Raw genomic sequence first — 20351 nt, 5'->3', positions numbered from 1 at the left:
ACATATATTTAATTAAATAAATAAATATAAATTAATTAAACATATATTTAATAAATTAAATAGCCTACATACAATTTACAGCAGTGTCAGTCCATGAACACATCAAAAAAAAAAAAAAGAGAGAGAGAGGGGAAACATATGTAAACTGTGTCATCAAACAAATAAATAAATAAAACAAATGACTGGCTGTGCAGAAATAAAAAAATACATACATACACACACACATAAATGAATAAACAAACAAAAATAAATAAATATATAAATAAAATAAAATATAAAAATAAATTAAAGTTGGAAAACAGCAGAAAATACAGTTCAAAACTGTATATATTTGGTATCTTTTAAAGATTTAATGCAGGCAACCTTAACAAAACTTCTGCAAATGTAGTTAAACTAACATGAATGAGCTAAACTAACATAAACCAGCCTGGACCAATGTGGAATTAATTAGTAAAAAAAAAACTTTCACTCTGCTTCAAATATATGTAGCGTCAATTAAGTGGGATAAGACTAGCAATTGATTTGTTCTTTTGTAGTCTTTTGTACATCATGTACGCAAGATTCTACATCAAGAAGCTTGATCTTCAGGGCTTCATGCATTCATGTCCCGCTTCAAACTCACTTCTAAAATCAGAGAGTGGAGGCAAACTTTTTATGATGCAGAAGGCGAAATGAAAACAACCTGCTATTGTCCGTGCAAACAACTATTGAACAGCGTAAAAAATGTTAGCATGCTTTTTGGATGGAGTCAGTCGGGGAGGTGGGGTCTTGCAGAAATGGGAAAGCCCTTACCAGTCTAGAGTTCTGTCCTCCCTAATGGAGCACCCATCCAAAACGGGAGAGCAGCACAGGCTAGAGCGCATCCCACGATCTCCCTCGCATCTGCGCAAGCTGCAGTCCCCCCACTGCAGCACAGTCTGAATCTCGCTGCTGCACACTCCCCGCTCTTTCATTAAACACAAACCTCCCTCTTTCAACTTTATCTCACAGTCGCTCTATCGCTACCTTTGAACTCTCTTCTGTTCTTCCGTCCTGTTTAGCGTTACCATCTCTCTTCCTGTCCTCTCGTTGTCTCTCGCTCTCTCTCTCATTATGGATTCTGCTCACACTCGGCCGAATGCAGTGTGCTACGCCCTGAGCCGCTAGTGGAGGACAATCTCCACTGATCAATATGTAAAATCGTCCACCCCCTCAGGGTTTGGCTGCTGAAATGTCATGGGGAAACTGTCCAGGTGTGCAGCGAAACTTGTGCTGTGTGGGAGGGAAACGGAATAACAAAGACAATACGATGCAATTTCTCATGCGCGTCTCACGAGGATGGTCTGTAATAAACCAGGAGATGTGCGGTACACAATCCTGAGAGGAAAAACAAAATGAAGAAATCTGAGCTATGTGCGGCACGGTTACTGGCAACTATGTGACATTTTGCAAGACATAATGTGTCACATTATTATGGAAATATTCATAAAAATAGCCATGGTTACAGCTAGTCCTGAATAGGGCTGGGTATCGTTAAATTTTTTCCGATATCGATACCGATACCCTGAGTTCGATACCGGTTCCTGAACGATACTTTTTTCGATACCAATTTTATGAAATAAGTTTTAACAAGATTACATTATCTCAAAAAACTATATCCAACACCATAATATATCCAACACAATAAATAAGTCTCGCGGATGTCAAACACTGATCAATCATCGCATCGCTTCTAGTCAGACACACCTAGTGCAGCAGGCTTATTGGCTGACTGACGTTAATGAGATTAACCCCGTAGGTATCGAAATTTGGTACCGAACGACAAGACGTTTTTCGATACTCGGTGGTATCGAGGCTATTCGGTCGGTGCCTAAAAAGTATCGAACTTGATACCCAGCCCTAGTCCTGAAATTTTTGGATGAGGGCTACAGTGCTGGCATGAGTGGTTATAAATTGTTGTTTAACAATTTAAACACTGAATAAAAAAAATTAAGTGCAGTGTTTCATCAACTGCAATACTCGACGTGAGCCAGGAACACTGTGATATATCTAATTTTTTTAAAGCACAAACTGTTCCTGGGGCAAAATGAATGGCAGGCAACATTTGTTATTGCATGAGAGAAATATTATGGGATTTAAACCAATAGGTAAAAAACTAGCTTTTATGTTGTATTGCATTACATTTTACATTGTTGAGTGGTCCTTTCCTGTGCAAAACTCACTGCCATGATGTTAGAACGTTGTGGATGGCTGTTAGGGTGTTGCCAGGGAGTTTTGGCTGGTTGCTAGGTGGTGTCTTACTGTATTGCATGAAAAAAAGTGCTGCACTAGCAAGTCTCTGTGATATTCTGGTCTCTAGATATAGCTTGTGTCTCTTCATCAGTGTGCGCCTAGGGGATTCTTTGCCTGTTTTATCATCTGCTAGGTAAAAATTGCACTGAACTATTTAAAAAAATAACAGCACACCTCTCCTAAACAAAGTGCACAATTCGAGGTGCCATTCATGGCTGTAAAACAAACAAGATGAGTTACATTAATCCTCAAATCCCTATGTACAATATGAGCAGTAGTAGCAATAGCCAGCACCACTACTAATCAGATCCTGTGCTGTGCAGAAGAGTTTCCTCAGCTCATTTGAGTCCAGACAATGGAAAAAAGGATGAATAAAGAAATATGCATGAATATAGATGGACATGAATGCAAGATTCATTGCCCAGTAGGCTGCAGTGCCCTGTGATCTCCCACAATAGAGCTGACAGCGCAGCAATACAGCTGATGTCAATACTGATTATTCAAAGAAATTAACAACAGTGGGGACGAGAAAGAGAGATAGAGAGAGAGAAAGAGAGAGAGAGACCGACGGGGAAAATGCCCTGGCTGGAGCGCAGAGGGAATAGAGCACTGACAGCACTGATGAGGATTAGAGAACAGCAAATACACACCAGCAAATGTTTACATCAGAGGTCAACCGATACGTTTTTTTTCTTTTCAAAGCCAATGACATTAACTAAAGAGCATTGCTGTTATTATTAAGCAAAAGTAAAAATTATTTAAAACAATTTAAATAAACTTGAAACAAAATATAAATATTAAATAAAAACAGAAAATAATTGATGAAAAACAGACAAAAAACCCCAACAAAAAAACAGAAATGAAAACTGAAATAATATAAAGTTTAAGTACTAAAATTACTCAAATTGAAATAAAAACTGAAGCTATACAGAGATATTTAAAAAAACTATTAACAGCACATAAAATATAAACTGAAACAGAAAACATAAAAATAACTAATTCAAAATGATTATTGAATGCTACAATAGTATATAAACAATAGTTAAATAACACTGCTAAATTGAAGGATTATTGATATAATGCCAAAATGTAATAGCAATACACTGACAAGCTGTCCACCTTGTTCTCTAGATGAGTTTTGACATCAGCCATTGAAAAACCCAGATCATCTGGGAACCAGAACATAATATCATTTAAAAATGGCATATGAGGTGAACACAAAATTGGTCAAATTAAACAAACATTTACTTTATTTATTTATTTTTAAATGATCACAACCTTTCTGTTAACTGGCCAAGCTGATATCAAAAATTGCAAATGCTGGCAGATTAATAAATGCCGAATCAAACTGCAAGAAAAATTGAATTTTGTGTGTTCTTCATGCCACATTTAAAACAATATTAAAATGGTAGATATCACATATTGCCAATATATTAACATTATTACCACATATAATAAATAATAAAAGCTCTGTCCGTTGGTTTTAGGGAAATCCTCTCTACGTGAATACTCTAGTGTGCATCTAATAAGTGCAGAGGTAGCCTGGGTCCATGCATTAATAACACAGCCCAGCCGGGCCCTGCCAGATGGGGTCCGTCATCCCCAATCCAGTGGTGTTAACCCATGCAAACTGAGCTGCACTTCCAGGTACTGCTTTTTCTATGAAACCTGATGCTTGTGCACCAAAGCTGAATCATCAGTTTGAGTGAGTCAATATTAAATTCATGAAGATTTACTCAACGGTTAGTGAAGGCTATTAAATATCAGGAAATACAATAACCCTCAATTATCACTGTAGACGTTATAAAGATCATCATGTCAGGCTTTCAAGTCCCTGATAGAAGATATGAATTTCCTGACAATAATCTAACCTACTTCCATCCCAAGAAATGACCTATATAGACCACGATAGATGAATCTAGCAGCTCGAGTCCATCTAATTAACCCAAAATTGTAGACAATGTCCCAATTTTAGCTCTAAAGAAGTGTGTGATTTCATAGGAAGATGTGACTTCATGAATTAACAGTAAGTGTCACAGATTCAAGTGTAATCTTTAATTGTTTCCATTCAAGATGATGAGTTATAATTACATCATACAGTTGACCATCGTCCAGTTATTTGGTCGTGAAATAACTTTGCACTTATGCTGATAGAGTACAGTTACATCAGATTCGAAACCCTTTCTCATTTTTGCACACACTGTGGTGGAAAAATGGCATAATTCTGTAGGAAATAATTTGTGCAGTACAGGTCTAATGTACTGTAATGTACTGAACTTACACATGATAACGTACCAGATTCTTCTGCTCTCATGGGTTACTTTGTCACTGCGACAGAACCTCTTTCACTGATTGTTACATGATTTATACACTGAAACAGAATGGCTATCCCGAGCCAGATGGATTTACAGCTGCGCTGGTGCGTTTGGTCCAATCAGACGCGAGCTGGGGAAGAATGACTGAAATGCCCCACAAAGTCTGCCATGTCGAATGGGATGTTTCCTAATTATGGCACGCCAACTTAAGAGACACAAACTGCAGCAAATCTCATTTTCTTACTTCACTTCTTTCTGTTTTTATTGAAATATAACATATCACCAATCCCAAATGGATTCTGCACTTTTTTTGAAGGTGAAAATGGTGAAATGCATTCAACAGAGCTGAGAACTTTTTGAATAATGGACACTGAAATTCTGCAGGCATGCATATTAATTAAAATAGTATTTAATACCGCATAAAATGTACATATTAAATTAATGTTAAATATCGCATTATATTTAATTAGTAAAAACAACTAAATCATGTTATGTAAAGGTCACAATTAAGCTATTTTGTGTGAGTGAGTGTGCACTAAACTTCAAAATATTCTAGAATCAAAGCATCCAAACTCCTAACAGGGAACGCGGAAACAATATGCATTTCATCCATCATACTCACAAAGGCAATTACATTCAGTTCAGCTGGATTAATTGATATAATTTGTTTAGCTCAGAAGCCCTTAGGCAGTGAATTTTCTGGTTCAGGCATCAAGTCCTTGCGTGATTATACCACGGAAACTCAGTTTAAACAGTATCTACCTGCGTTTCATAAAGTACACAAATACGAGGCAAAGTTGAATCATAAGAATTTGAACAAACCCCTAACAATAAGTTTAGGGGTTTGTTCAAATCCATAACCCTCAAATATGATCAGTTATAAAAGTGATGCTCGCCTCAATCAGCACTAATGAAACATTCAGCATTGCTTCAGGCCCACAGGACACATATGATTAGGGATGTGCGCTACGACTAATTTGACTAGCCTAAAAGCTAGAAACCCCCAAAAAATGGCAAAAGAAAAAAAAATGTGCGTGTCTATATAACAGCCTACACTTGAAATACTTAAATCTTTCAATCACACTGTCAAATCCGTCAATGAATTCTGCTAAAAATAGGTCATGATTATGCCATATGCTTGCCTCATTTAATATTAGGCGGTTGTTATACAGAAAAAAAGAAAGAGCATACACTCAACATAAGCTTATTTATTCAGATCGGCTGGAGCAATGCAGAAATGGAAAATCAATCAATAGACTGACAGAATTCTTCATTTTCATATAAAGTTAGCCAACATATTAAAACAAAAGTAAAAAAAAATAGGAACATTTATCAAGGAATAGCATTAAAATGGCTTTTAAAAATGTACTTCGTGGTAGGTATATTGTCTAAAAACAAAAGAATGCTAGTTTTATTTACTCGGAGCATGCACATTTGTTCAGTGATTTAATGATAATGAGCGACACCTGCGCCAGTCACCGGTCTCGAGTCCCACGGAGGAGCTCCGGAAGGATAAAAGGAGGAGTGACGACAGTGGAAGACAAGAGAGGACCAGGCCTGGACTTTATTTTGTGTTTTGTGTGAGGCAGTCGTCCGTGAGGGGCTGCCGCTTTACAGACAGTTTCGAATAGAGCCTGGAAATCCCGCAGCACCACCGAAGTGGGTCTTCATTTAGAAGAATAGATCGCACGGATGGGATCACGGACCGCAGCGACGTATGAAAGATTGACATTTGCTGGCTTTGGCATGTGTGCCTGTATTCAATAAGATTACACATCGCTCCAGTAGAGTTACTGTAAGCCAATTTGACATTACACAACTTTTCCATCTCCTTCAATAAAAACAAATCCCACACCTTGCTGGTCTTTCGCGTGGTCATTTTGAGCTCGCCGCAACTGACATGTAGAAAACACATGCGAGGTCTGAGGTAAAAATGTAGTTTCTGCCCAGATACGCTTTTAAAAATATTTATATATTTAAATATTTTGATATGTATTCTTTTTCAAAAGTTTTATTTTAACTTGTTATTTAAAATGTTTTAAATGTAACGTTGAAATGATGGTAATTTGAATGATAAAATCATTATGTTTTTTTTTGTTTTCAGTGTCGACTAGTAGGAGCTGTACCGTTTAGTCGACTAGACCTGCACATCCCTACATATGATGCAGGTATATTGCAGCAAAACTTTCAGGAAGATATTCTGTACAGTTCTGTACTTATTTTAGAGTTTAGACAGATGCTGCACATGTAGTATCTCATGCTAAGTGCAAACACACACTGTAAGTATGCAGATGGCAATGTTTTGCAGTGTTTTACATATGTAATGTCTTCTTGTGTTAATATAGTGGCAACCCCAATACTCCATCCATAAAGCGGTCTTCTCCAGTGAAAAAAATCTTGCACATATCAAGCACCACTTACAAACCAGAACAGTTCAAAACAAACATGTGGGTGTATTTTGATGCGAGAGCACAATGGTGGATGGAATTTATAACGGGAGAAGGCGATATTATGGATTATGGACTGGTATTTTAGCCAGAAGCTTTAAAGTTAAAACCTCTTAATGATGGATTTGTCTCTTACAAACATGCAGCTTTTGTCTTCACGAGATGTTAATTGATGGCCTGGAGTGGTGTGGATAATTGTGATGTTTTTATCAGCTGTTTGGACTCTCATTTCTACACAAGGCAAGGCAATGCTACATTTCTCCAAATCTGTTCACGTGAAGAAACTCATCTACATCTTCAATGTGAGTACATTTGCAGGATTTTTTTGGTTTGTTTGTTTTTGGGTGAACTATTCCTTTAAAACAGATGTGTTGTTTTACAGGTATAGCTTATATTCAGGTATAACTAGCTAAAATGCTGACAGTCAGCCATGACAGTAGAAGAATCGGTAGAGAAAACAATATACTTAGAGAGATCTAACTGTTAGCATTCCCATTTCAGAAGACAACTGTGTTTGGCTAGAATAGTTTGTGCTCACATAATTGCATAAGTATGAATGTGACGTTACATGTGAATCATAGGTGTGTTAGGGCGCAGTGCGATATATACATAAAGACGCCGTGGTGAGAGGTCACTGTAGAAGTAGCTGGGACAGCAGGAGATGCACTGAATTATTGATCTTCTTGAGGTCTATTCATACACACTCACAAACCAGCAGCTGCCCATACATATTAATTGTATTAAAAAACACACAAGTTCACTCAGCCTAGAAAACGGTTTAAATATTTAATGCCGACTCAAACAAGGACCTTAAACTACTGCTTTTGTGCAGGAGTCTAAAACAAACCGCCTGACATGGAGGTTAAGGAGGTATGCTGGAATTTACCACGGTAGACTCTAAGAGCAGAGCTCAGAAATTAAGATCAGGCCCCCGTTTAGTTCATGAGGGTGAATTTGAGGTTGTGGTTGCCTAAAGCCACTGGATGTTTAATTGAAATTGGAAATGCTGACAGGAAGAGGAATTTACTGAATTACAATTCAAAGAAATTCAGTACACAGTCAGACCAGAGGGACTTCGATAGTCCAACACAAGAAACAAAAATAATCAACTAATCATCAACAAAACTGAATTTTGCTACAAAATGTCCACCACATTGTTTTCCGATTCAATTAATTAATAAAAATAAACAACAATACAAATTTTAATACAACATATACTATAAATAAACACCTATAAAAATAAATAAATGCGTATTAAATATAAAAATCTATTAAATTATAATAAGTATATACACATTTCTGTAGGTGGCATTTTAAAAATTGATTACTAATATTATCTCATGGATAATTCATATAGAAAATAAAATGTATTATTAAAAGAGAAACCTACAGCAGTTTAATTCTGTTTCCATATATTCAAATTCAAATGACATTTCTACACCTTACTTGACTCCTCAGTTAAATTCAAATTCAGAAACCAAACTGGGTTTTAAAAGCCAATTCTCAACACAATCCTGAATGGCACATAACTTCAGTGGAGTAAGGGCTTCTCTCTGATGTGATTTGGACCAGGTTTTCTCACTCTCCTGCTCTCTCTCTCTTTCTCTGCTTCTGCAAGTAATGCTGCAATGCAGGGGTTTAGCCGGAAATATAAAGCTAGAGGGCGCATTGAGTGGAGTGATTCATTCACACACACACACACACACACACACACACATGCACACACGGTTCATTAACACAGTCAGCTAGGTAAGCAGTAGTCTGTCAGGTGTAGCACCATGCTATCACTGGAAACACACAGATGGCATATACTTCCTTTTCAAACAGGAAGTTGGGTCTGTTTTCACGAAAAATAAAAATACATTTTAAATCTGTAAATATGCTTAAAGTTAATATTAGTACACTAGCATATCAATGGAATATGATGTATTAAAAAACTAAATGTCCTTCTAGTTTTCTGCACAAGTTTCCATGCTGTAAGTCTTCGAGCAGTGTCCTATTATAATATCCATTACTTCAAAATCAAACACAGATCTGCCACACTCTCTGAGGTCATTTCCTAGTATTAGTATTCATGTAATTAATTTCACACCTCAATTTGGTGTGCTTGTACCAAAGTAGCATCGCATGCCCTCTGAAAAAATGGGAAATGGCTGTCAGAAACCAAGTCAAATACAGTGCAAGTACAAAGTTCCATTATGAGTCAGCATCAGTGGGTTTGCATGACATTTTTATTACTCTGAACTATAATTTAATCTGTATGAAAAGCTGAAGAGCTTCATTCACTCTCGGCCACTAGAGTGATGCTTTTATCGAGAGCACACCTTGCTTTAGCATCTATTACGCTGCAGCACAACAAGGCATTGTTTCTTAATCAAAGCAGTTAGATTCGATAAGCCTCCACTCCACAATTCAGCCACAGGATTATCCTGTTTCATGGCAGGGTTAAATTAATAGATTAGCTGTTAAAACATAGATTCAATCTTATAAAAATTATCAGGTTACAGATATCAATTCACCCTTAATAAATAATGTAATAAATATGTTTATATTCATTTAAACATTTCATTTTAAAAGTCTATAAAAAATTATAAAATTTAAACACATTTTCATAATTCCAATTATCAAATGTGATTCTCATCAGATAAAAAGCCTTTCTTTTCGAATCACAGTATTGAGCATATTTTTAAAACATTTTCTTTAAGCAAAATACTATATTTTTTCTGTCTTTTGATTATGGGGTGGATGTTATTTATGTCAAAGCTCAAATGCTTTCACCTCGATGTGTAATAATTACACACTCTTTATCAGAATGTGACTAGACAGATTGGCCTGAGCCCATTTGCTCTAATTAACCACATGATCAATAATTGGGCTTTCTATTTCAATTAGTCTTCAGCCTAAAGATGCATTACAGAGCAAATCAGGAAATATCAAACCATGAGAGTTGGGTTTCTTCCTTCATCTTTTTCCTTTCAGCTGTCACCTTTCACCTGTTCATGGTGGTATTGAAGCAGACTTATCTGTGAAGTTGCTTTGTATTATGAAAACAGCAAAAAAAATTACATGTGGACGCATTCAACTTAAACAGTCATCCATTGCCCAATTATGTAAATCAATACAGAAGATTTAATGAAATGTTTTGTTAAACAAAGAGCTGTACAAAAACATGCTCTTATAGAATTTGAGCATTACTACCAGGCAAAACTCAAAAAAGCGGCATGATATGCAAATACTGAACTGTAATTTCAACGTCCAACACCGTATTCCATGCAAATCTGTATACAAATGAGAGCTCTAGCTGAGGAACTCATCACTAATTTCTGGTAATATTCTGATGAAATGCTGCAAAAAGTAACGCACTGAGGCTCTAAACACTAATCTAATAATATGTACAACCCGAATTCCGGAAATGTTGGGACGTTTTTTAAATTTGAATAAAATGAAAATTAAAAGACTTTCAAATCACATGAGCCAATATTTTATTCACAATAGAACACAGAGAACATAAAAGAGAAATTTTACACTTTTATCCACTAAATGAGCTCATTTCAAATTTGATCCCTGCTACAGAAATTTTTCAAAGAAATTTTGAAAAGATTCAGCTGGGAGAACATCTAACAACTAATTAAGTTAATTGACATCACATCTGTAACATGATTAGCTATAAAAGGGGTGTCTTAGAGAGGCAGAGTCTCTCAGAAGTAAAGATGGACAGGGGCTCTCCAATCCGTGAAAGAGTGCGTAAAAAGATTGTGGAATACTTTAAAAACAACGTTACTTAACATTAAATTGCAAAGGCTTTGCAAATCTCATCATCTACAGTGCATAACATCATCAAAAGATTCAGAGAAACTGGAGAAATCTCTGCGTAAGGGACACAGCTGAAGACCTTTGTTGGATGTCAGTGGTCCTCAGGTCCTCAGACGACACTGCATCACTCATCAGCATGATTCTGTCATTGACATTACTAAATGGGCCCAGGAATACTTCCAGAAACCACTGTCGGTAAACACAATCCGTCATGCCATCTGCAGGTGTCAACTAAAGCTCTATCATGAAAAAAAGGAAGCCTTATGTGAACATAAGGAAGCCTTATGTGAACATGTCCAGAAGCGCCATCGTGTCCTGTGGGCCAAGGCTCATTTAAAATGGACTGTTTCAAAGTGGAAAAGTGTTCTATGGTCAGACGAGTCCAAATTTAACATTCTTGTTGAAAATCACGGACGCCGTGTCCTCCGGGCTAAAGAGGAGGGAGGCCTTCCAGCGTGTTATCAGCGTTCAGTTCAAAAGCCAGCATCTCTGATGGTATGGGGATGCATAAGGGCATATGCATGTTTTGGAAGGCCCTATGAATGCTGAAAGGTATTGAAAGGTTTTAGAGGAACATATGCTCCCCTCCAGATGACGTCTATTTCAGGGAAAGCATTGTGTATTTCAGCAGGAGAATGCAAAACTACATACTGCAGCTATTACAACAGCATGGCTTCGTAGTAGAAGAGTCCGGGTGCTGAATTGGCCTGCCTGCAGTCCAGATCTTTCACCTATAGAGAACATTTGCCGCATCATTAAACGAAAAATACATCAAAGACGACCACAAACTCTTCAGCAGCTGGAAACCTGAAGAATGAGACCAAATTCCAACACCAAAACTCCAGAAACTCATAACCTCGATGCCCAGACATCTTCAAACTGTTTTGAAAAGAAGAGGAGATGCTACACCATGGTAAACATGCCCCCGTCACAACTATTTTGAGACCTGTAGCAGGCATCAAATTTGAAATGAAAGCATTTTGTGCATAAAATTGTAAAATTTCTCAGTTTAAACATTTATGTTATCTATATTCTATTGTGAATAAAATATTGGCTCATGTGATTTGAAATTATTTTACTTTTCATTTTATTCAAATTTAAAAAATGTCCCAACATTTCCGGAATTTGGGTTGCATAAAATGTAAAGTTCCAATATCATATATAATATTGTATAAGTATTCTATAATATTATAAGTATTATAGAATACTTATAAATATAATTTATAAGTATTCTATATATTTTATGCTATAGATTTATTTTGATTCACAAAACATGGCTACTTTTGAATAGTTAAAGACACATTTGAAAGATATTTAGTTTAATTTAAAGATACATTATACCTAAATAAAGTTCAAATTGAATATTTAAAATGAAACAAATACTAATAAAATGCACAAAAAGCACAAAACGTGAACTACAAATAAAATAAATAGCGAAAGTATAAAAATGAATGCTAATAGAAAATATGAATAATACTACAGCACATAAACAATACTAAAATACTAGTAAAATAACACTGGCATGATAGTCTGAATCTCTATTTTCTACAGAATAAAGAAATTCAAACAGGTTTGAGTAAAGTGAGTAAATGATAGTATATTGCAATTTTTGAACGAACTTTCCCTTTAAGAAACGAGTCAAACACACACACCCCGTTCTCAAGAGTTCCACAGTTAAATCTGACATTGTTTGTCTTAATTTCTCATTGCAGACGTAAAGACAATGCTCTCCTTTCAGAGGATGAAAATTATGGATGTGGTCATTAAAAGTTATGGGGTCATTTGTTTTTCCTCTTATCTGACTTGTCATTTTCAGGGCGTTTCACCGCCATTGCTCCTGTCAGCTCCGATCTTCCCGTTAATCCAAACTGAACTGACGACTGCAGCACAGGCAATTTGAACTCACTGCTGCATTTCCAACACATTGCAGTGGCAGTGTAAACCTGATATCACTGATGCCCTTGTCAGAGTTTTGGCATGTTGGTGGAAAAGCACAAATGGCAAGGTTCAGCCTGACGGATAGATGTAGGCAGATATAACTACAGGACTGGACGTGCTAGCGTGATGCAGTTCGTTTTTAAGATAGCATGCCTACATATTAGGGTTCTCAATCAATTAGCCTAATAAATAAAAACACATACAATCTAATGCAAATTTTAATTAGATTTAAATGCATAACATGCCAAATAATTAATTAAATTATTCAAAACTAATATATCAGTGACTGCTGAGAAAATCTTCCAAATGAAGTAATTTAAAGGCATTACATCACATTTATTCATACAGTAAGTTTTCTATATATTTTACGTTATAAATTTATGTTGAGTCACAAAACATGGCTACTTTTGAATAGTTAAATGTGCATTTGAAAGATGTTTGGTTTAATTTAAAGGTACATTTGAAAAACTTAGTTCAAACAAACAATGGCTTACTTATAGTCAGTGTTATTATACTATCATTGACTATTATGTTTATTAATAAATTAATCTTTTAATTTTTATTCCTATTTGTATCAGTTTTCATGTTTGTTAAATGTTTCTTTAAACTGTAGTTAAAGTTTTAGTAATTTAGTTACTGAATATATATATAAATAGTTTTTGTTATTTTTAGTAGTTTTTTATGTCTATATATGGTTTTGATTGCTTCCATTGTCATCATTTGTAAGTCGCTTTGGATAAAAGCATCTGCTGACTAAATGTAAATATATATTTTTAATGAAATTTTTGGTTTTAGTTATTTTAATACCTAAAGTAAAATTCCATTAAAAATGATATATATTTTTTTTATTTCATTATTTAAAGTAACAAAAATGATTTACGGTTTTAGTTTCAGTTTGTTTTATTTAACTGCAATAACCTCTGCACTTTCAACTTGAATAGGAGAATTTTTAAAATAAAATAAAAATTAGCTGACAGCAGCAAGTGTTTCTGACTAGGAAACCCCAAGGATAGCAGGCAGTCATCATGCTTTTCAGCACATACTGAGAACAAGCCTTTAGTAAAGCCATAAGAGCAAATTAGCTGCAGCAGCACACATTTGAGCGTACATTCAGATTAGGCTGTACTGAGAGACAGCGAGCACCTGCGGGAGGAGTCACGGCCTCGCAGTGAGGGAGCGGGTCTCTTTAACAAGCTGTTCTCTCCTCCGCAGTGCCTTTCTCTCCCCCGCGAAGGTCGAACAAATTAGGCCAGTCAGAAACTCTGGCCCACATCTACGCTCTCTAAAGGCCCTTTCACATGACTCGCTTCAGGCCTTCAACACAAGTGACATGTGCCGCTTTGACCTGCATATGAAAAGTGCTGGAGATATAGGCACAGAAGGGATATTTTATTATTTTTTCATTCTCACAGAATATTTAATGTGTATAATAATATAATGATCATATTCTGAATGATCTCAGTGTATCTAGATATGCACAGTCTATTTAAAGCCTGACTGAAACTAAACTGACTTTCATGTTCAGTATTTTTTATTTAAAATAACAAAAAACTGAAACTTGTTTTTGGCAATTGAAATAAAGCGGGAAAAAAATGTAAAAGGATGTTAGCCTACTTCTAATTGAATTAAAATCATGTCAATCACAATCATGGACAATCGTGATTGCATAAATTTGCAATCACGATTAATTGCAAATTTAAAGGTCCCATGGCATGAAAATTTCACTTTATGAGGTTTTTTAACAATAATATGAGTTCTCCTAGCCTGACTATGGTCCCCAGTGGCTAGAAATGGCCATAGGTGTAAACCGAGCCCCTGGGTATCCTGCTTCGCCTTTGAGAAAATGAAAGCTCAGATGGCCCGATCTGGAATCTTCCCTTTATGTCGTCATACGGGGAGAAGTTACCTCCCCTTTCTCTTCTTTGCCCGCCCATGAGAAAATGAGCTACGACCGTGCGAGGCGAGCGCAATTTTTTTTTTCTTGAGAGACATCATGGCTTGCAAACGAGCGAAGCACTGTTTTGCGTCTGAGTAATAAACTGCACATATTAACAGACAAATTATGTTCATATTTAAAAGTCCAAACAGTCAGTAAGCGACAAGTGCTTGGAAACGCTGTTTTTTAAATGATATATTGATGAGTCTGCTGCTTTAAGGCAAACTGAAAGCGTTTGTTTCTCTGCCGCTCGCTGCTCAGAACAGACGCCGAGAGAGGCGACACTGCGCCGGGAGAGAGACCTCGCGCTCGCGGGGCAGTATTGGAGACATCTTCCAACTGAATGATAAGGTTTTTTTGTTTTTTTTAAGTCGCTAGGTTTGTTATTATGTACCCGTTATAGGAAAAAAGCCGCTTAAAGGGTCTGAAAGTTAGGGTTTGAAAGTTGTTCTAAAGTCGCGCTCGTGTGTGTGAGACGCGGGAGCTGATGGCAGCGGACAGTGGATATTGTTGCGGTCCGCCCAGGTAAAGTCTATGTGTGGGAAACACTGACCGTATCCAGACACAATATTTTAAACTAACCATTCGGAGACGTCCTGCTGTAGCCGCTGAGTTGCAACTTCTTCATCCGGTGCTTCTCCATCCGGACCAGATTCTGGGTCAAACTGAAAAGCTTGAAGGACTGTGTGTCTATGAGCCATTGCCATACATCCACTGTCAACATTACCGCATAGTACCGTGGCCGCAAGCTGCAGGCCACACCCACCCTCCATCTTGCCCCGCCTCTCTCCTCATCATTAGCATTTAAAGCTACATACACAGAAATGGCTCGTCCTAAGGAAAGCTCATTTTGGGACTGGCTCGTAGTGGCTGAAATTCTGCACCAAGGCTGAATTTCGGGAACGAGACTTCAGATACAGTACTAGGGACCACTTAGGCCTATATAAAAGCATCCAAAAAAACGCATGTCATGGGACCTTTAAAATGCTAGGATTTACCTGTAAATGTGTTGAAATAAAGAAATGCATGACAAACTAGTTTAAGGAAACAGAACCTTTCACACCTCCACCAGGTATGAGACATAATCCTTATTATTCTTTTGCTTTTTTTCAGCCATTATCAGCCTTTATACTGGCAATAAAACGTTTACCAAGCCATAATCTCAGCCTCAGACATCACGCCCACGGAACGTTGGCTAAACGTCTGATGCATATGGCACACTTTTCTGGAAACACTTCAGGAATGTCGAAGTCGTAATCTGACTGGTTCAATTAAACCGGATTTCCGGGAGACGCGAGAGTTGTTTTTTATTTTCGGTCCGCCGGGAAACAAAGATGCTGTGGCGGCAAACCCCCTCACGAAAGAAGAAAGCCGACGTGTTTACAACTGTGACGACGAACGCTTATCAGGGTCAACTAAACGCTGGATTATCAAAAGTATGTGAAATACTTTAAATTTGCGGCATAGAATCTTTGAAATACATCCGAGAGTTTCACACACCGGTTTGTTATTGTGGTGACATTTCCACGCCCCAAAACGTGACGCTAAACGAAACGAACTATGATTGGTTGTTTGACATGTCGGTCAAACGGCCTCATGGGCGGGCCTTGGCCAATGAAAGCAGACATATATTCCAGACCTTCAGCCGTCAGTCTGAAGGTCTGGCTACACGAGACTAACCAAGTATACATTTACCCAACTATTATCAAAAGTATTTCTAAATAAATACAACAAAACATTTTCTTGCGACCTTACATGAAGTATTATGACAAAATGCATTATGTAGAAGAATTGGACCTATTCTGCAGGTGCATTAGAGCTAACGTTAGCATCATGCTACATAAGACAATTTATGAGATTAATAGTAGACTCACTTTAAACCACCATCGAGTGTTTGTAATAACTTCCTTTTGCGATCACGTGTATAAACTTTGGGCGGCTGCGGTACATTGTAAAAGTAGCCCCAAAAAAATGCAACCCACGGCTCTGTCATTTTTCCTGCGACTGTATTTTCAAAATAGCCCAATTGTGCAGGAAAACCGCTACCCTGGCAACACTGGTTCGCTGTACCCTTATCACATATGAGTATACATATCTCTCGCGCACTGTCGCTCTCTCTCTCTCTCTCTCTCTCTCTCTGCGTTCGCTTCACTTTTGTCTAGCCCGGCGCCACATAATCTCACAATCCCTGCATCCCAATGTGCATACTATGAATGAATGAATGAATGATGCATTTATATAGCGCTTTATTGTGTATTGCTGTACACCCAAAGCGCTTTACAATCATGTGGGGGGGTCTCTCCTCAACCACCACCAGTGTGCGGCATCCACTTGGATGATGCGACGGCAGCCACAGGACAACGGCGCCAGTGCGCTCACCACACACCAGCTACAGGTGGAGAGGAGAGAGAGTCATAGAGCCAATCAAGTGTATAGGGATTATTAGGAGGCCATGATAGACAAGGGCCAGTAGAGGGAATTTGGCCAGGACACCGGGGTTACACCCCTACTCTTTTACGAGAAGTGCCATGGGATTTTTAATGACCACAGAGAGTCAGAACCTCGGTTTAACGTCTCATCCGAAAGACGGATGAGACGTTAAACTATCCACCCTATCTGCCCTAAATAGTATTGAAAATGACTAATATCACATAGAATTTAGGATGGATAGTGTTCACATTGGGACGCAGGCAATGACAGATTACCTTCCGCACTGCGATGACGGCAAGAAGTTGTAGTCAAAACTTATCAAACAATTAATTTGCGTAAAAAATTTTTTTTATTCATTAACGTTGACAGCCCTAATTAAAAGTAAAATAGCCTACACAAGTAACATTTAGACTGTGTTTCTAATTAAATAAAGCAGTAATTGATGTCATAAAATAATGAGTATGTTTTGATTTAAAGGTCAGAAGCTATAGCTTGCATGAAAAAGAAAAACACAAACATGACATTTATAAATTAAATAATTTTATATATACTGATTTATTCATTAATGTGTAGTATGTTTTATTTTTTAAACAAATCATAAACTCTAAAAGATTTTTGCAACTCTTTTGCTTTAGACCACCTACAAAGGTTAAATCTTATAAATAAAATAAAATGTTAGGGTTAACACTGCATCCTTCTCTGGGGGGGGAGGGGGAATGCAGCGATTGATATTTTATTTATAGCTATTTTCAAAGCTTCAATGTGCTGTCAAAAAACTTTCATTATGGTTTATTTAATTCTAACAAATAAGTTCTTGTTAAAAACTAACCAAATTAAAAATATTTTGCTTATAATTTCTGCACAGAAGAGACTTGGTGTTGTTTCCAAACAAAAAGGAAATATATCGGTATCGGCCAAAATTATTTGAAAAATATCAGCATATTGGATATCGGAAAAAATCCAGTATCGTGCATCCCTAATAATAATTATTATTATATTTACAACTACTAATAATAATAACATTAATAATATGTAATGAGTTATTAAAGCACCGCAAAAGAACAACATTATTGTCCATGTAATCTAAGTATTTTAAACATCTGTATCGCTTGCACTAAAATGCTTTTTAACAATGACTGTATTTATTTGATCAACTACAACATGAAGACGTGACAGACGCTTCTGATTAGTGACCCCATGGGGTCCTAACGTAGCCGTTTGAGTGGCACACACAAAGTAACAAGACAATCTCCAGCACACATGCATTTGAACAACTGTACACAAAGAGAGAAACACAGAGGCCCACACTTTTTATTTCTCTCACAGGCACCAAAAATAGTTAGGTTGGCTGGTGGAGTTCAGAAAGGTGGGCGACAGATAAAGCTACATTTTCTCTTCCCCGGACCGAATACAGAGATCCAAATGAACCAAATCTAGGTCAGTGTGAGCGAGTACCCCAGAAAATATCCGACCCACTGAGAAACAAGCACATTGACTAATCACCTGGCATTTGTGCTTTCTATCTTTAGCAGCAAATAAACCTGCAGTGCTTCATTTACAAATCTACTGCATTTGTACCCAACAAACTGGACAGGATTTTGCTTCTAAGAAAGTTTTCTGGTAAAGTGCATTGCTATATGGTTGCTAAGATATTCTGGGTGGCTGCTAGGGACTGTAAAATTGATTGTAATTTTAACAGTAAAAATGCTACAGTATAAAACTGTTAATTCCTTATTGGTAAATTCCCTTACTCTATGGTGAAAAAAATAATGAATCTAACGGGACGTTTCATGTAATGTTACAGTAAAATATTGTTAAATGTACAGTTTTTAGTCATCTTATAATTAACAATGAAAAACCGACATTCCCAGAATTCCCTGCGTGACACTTCACATTTCATGTTTTTCATAACTTTGTATCTTCTTAGTTTTTCTTAACAGTTATTTAGAATAGGGTTTTATGTTACATGTTGTTAAATTAATCTTCATTCAATTATTTTAGTGTCAAGTTTGTATTTGCATGCATGACACTGAAACAGATTTTAGTACTAGTAGGTTAGTATTTTAACATTCTATTAGTTAATGAAATGCATTTGTTTTGTTTTTTTACCATGAGTTTAAGTTCAGTCTGAAAAATCTAAAAATGTTGCTACCATATTTTTTACAGTTAAGTTCTGGCAACCACAGCTGCCAGTATTATATGGTAAATTTCTCTTTTTGTAACAGTATGGTTGTTTCCAGGTCAAAATCAAGTCCTGCACCATCAAGTCTCGATGATATTCTGCTTTCTAGACATACCTTGGTTCCTCATTTTATGTAGGTATGTGGGATTATTCCACCCATTTTATGCCCAATCAATTTGTTTTGATGAAATAATTAAATGTCACTGCTAGACAGCAACAATTTAGATATTAAATAACTCTCTTTTGTGATTTCTCTAAAAAACAGATTTAAAACCAGATTTTTCTTTCACAAGCATGACCATGTAAAGGAAAGCTACAACTTCTGTGTCATCCACTGAAGGCTGCACTGCTATTATTGGTCCCTAATGACAGAGCACCAGGAGGGGGCAGCAAAGCAGTATAATTGGTCTATTACAGCACCAGAATATATGAACTCCTTCTCTCCAGCACCTTGTTTTATCAGCCTGTGGTTCTAGCCGGTAATTTGATCATGCAGTAGTATGGCTCATCGATCATTCATTAATGAGCCAACATAAAAGCGGACAACGAATCGAAGCGCAGTGCTAAACCTGTCTGCAGCAGACGTCACTTTCACTTTGCATGAAGGTTGTTGTAACATTTAAATATTTTATATTGTGAATCCAACTTGCATATAATGAAAATTAAATGCAGGGAGTACAAACAACACACACTTTAACAAATGTATGTTTATGCAATTATATGTACTATTTTATGTCATAATCACTTGCGCTGAATAATGCATAAAGCTGCGGTAGGAAATGAGAATAGCAAAGTGTTTTTAATTAAGTGCAACATATTGTTCATCCCACGATAAGACTCTCACTTATCATGCAAAGAGTTCTGGCTTCACATCTTATGTGAGCTTATGTTTCTTAACTGAAGTTTTTCCATTAGAGGTTCAACCAGCGCATTGAGGAGTTCGGTGTGACGTGCATCAGCAATATAAGTCATCTATCAGAGACGTTCAGGGGTCTCTGGGGACTGCATTGAATAGCCGC

General features: G+C 36.9%; 1 protein-coding gene across 5 annotated transcripts in view; it reads right to left on the bottom strand.

Annotated features, from left to right (window-relative positions):
- Positions 1-20351, bottom strand: part of LOC306845361 (synaptotagmin-2-like) — a 48344-nt gene that overhangs the window by 18486 nt on the left and 9507 nt on the right. The window contains exon 1 of one of the 5 annotated variants that reach the window (XM_079378118.1): positions 793-986. The exons of 3 other annotated variants lie outside the window; for them this stretch is intronic. The gene's annotated coding sequence lies outside the window, so the exon portion shown is untranslated. Of the gene's footprint in view, positions 1-792; positions 987-20351 lie in introns of those variants that run through there. One more of the 5 variants, XM_079378116.1, reaches the window with a different exon arrangement.

Source organism: Barbus barbus, assembly GCF_936440315.1.
Source record: "Barbus barbus genome assembly, chromosome: 25".
NCBI lineage: Eukaryota > Metazoa > Chordata > Actinopteri > Cypriniformes > Cyprinidae > Barbus > Barbus barbus.
The sequence above is the reverse complement of the archived record's forward strand: the minus strand, read 5'-3'. Positions and strand labels throughout refer to the sequence as shown.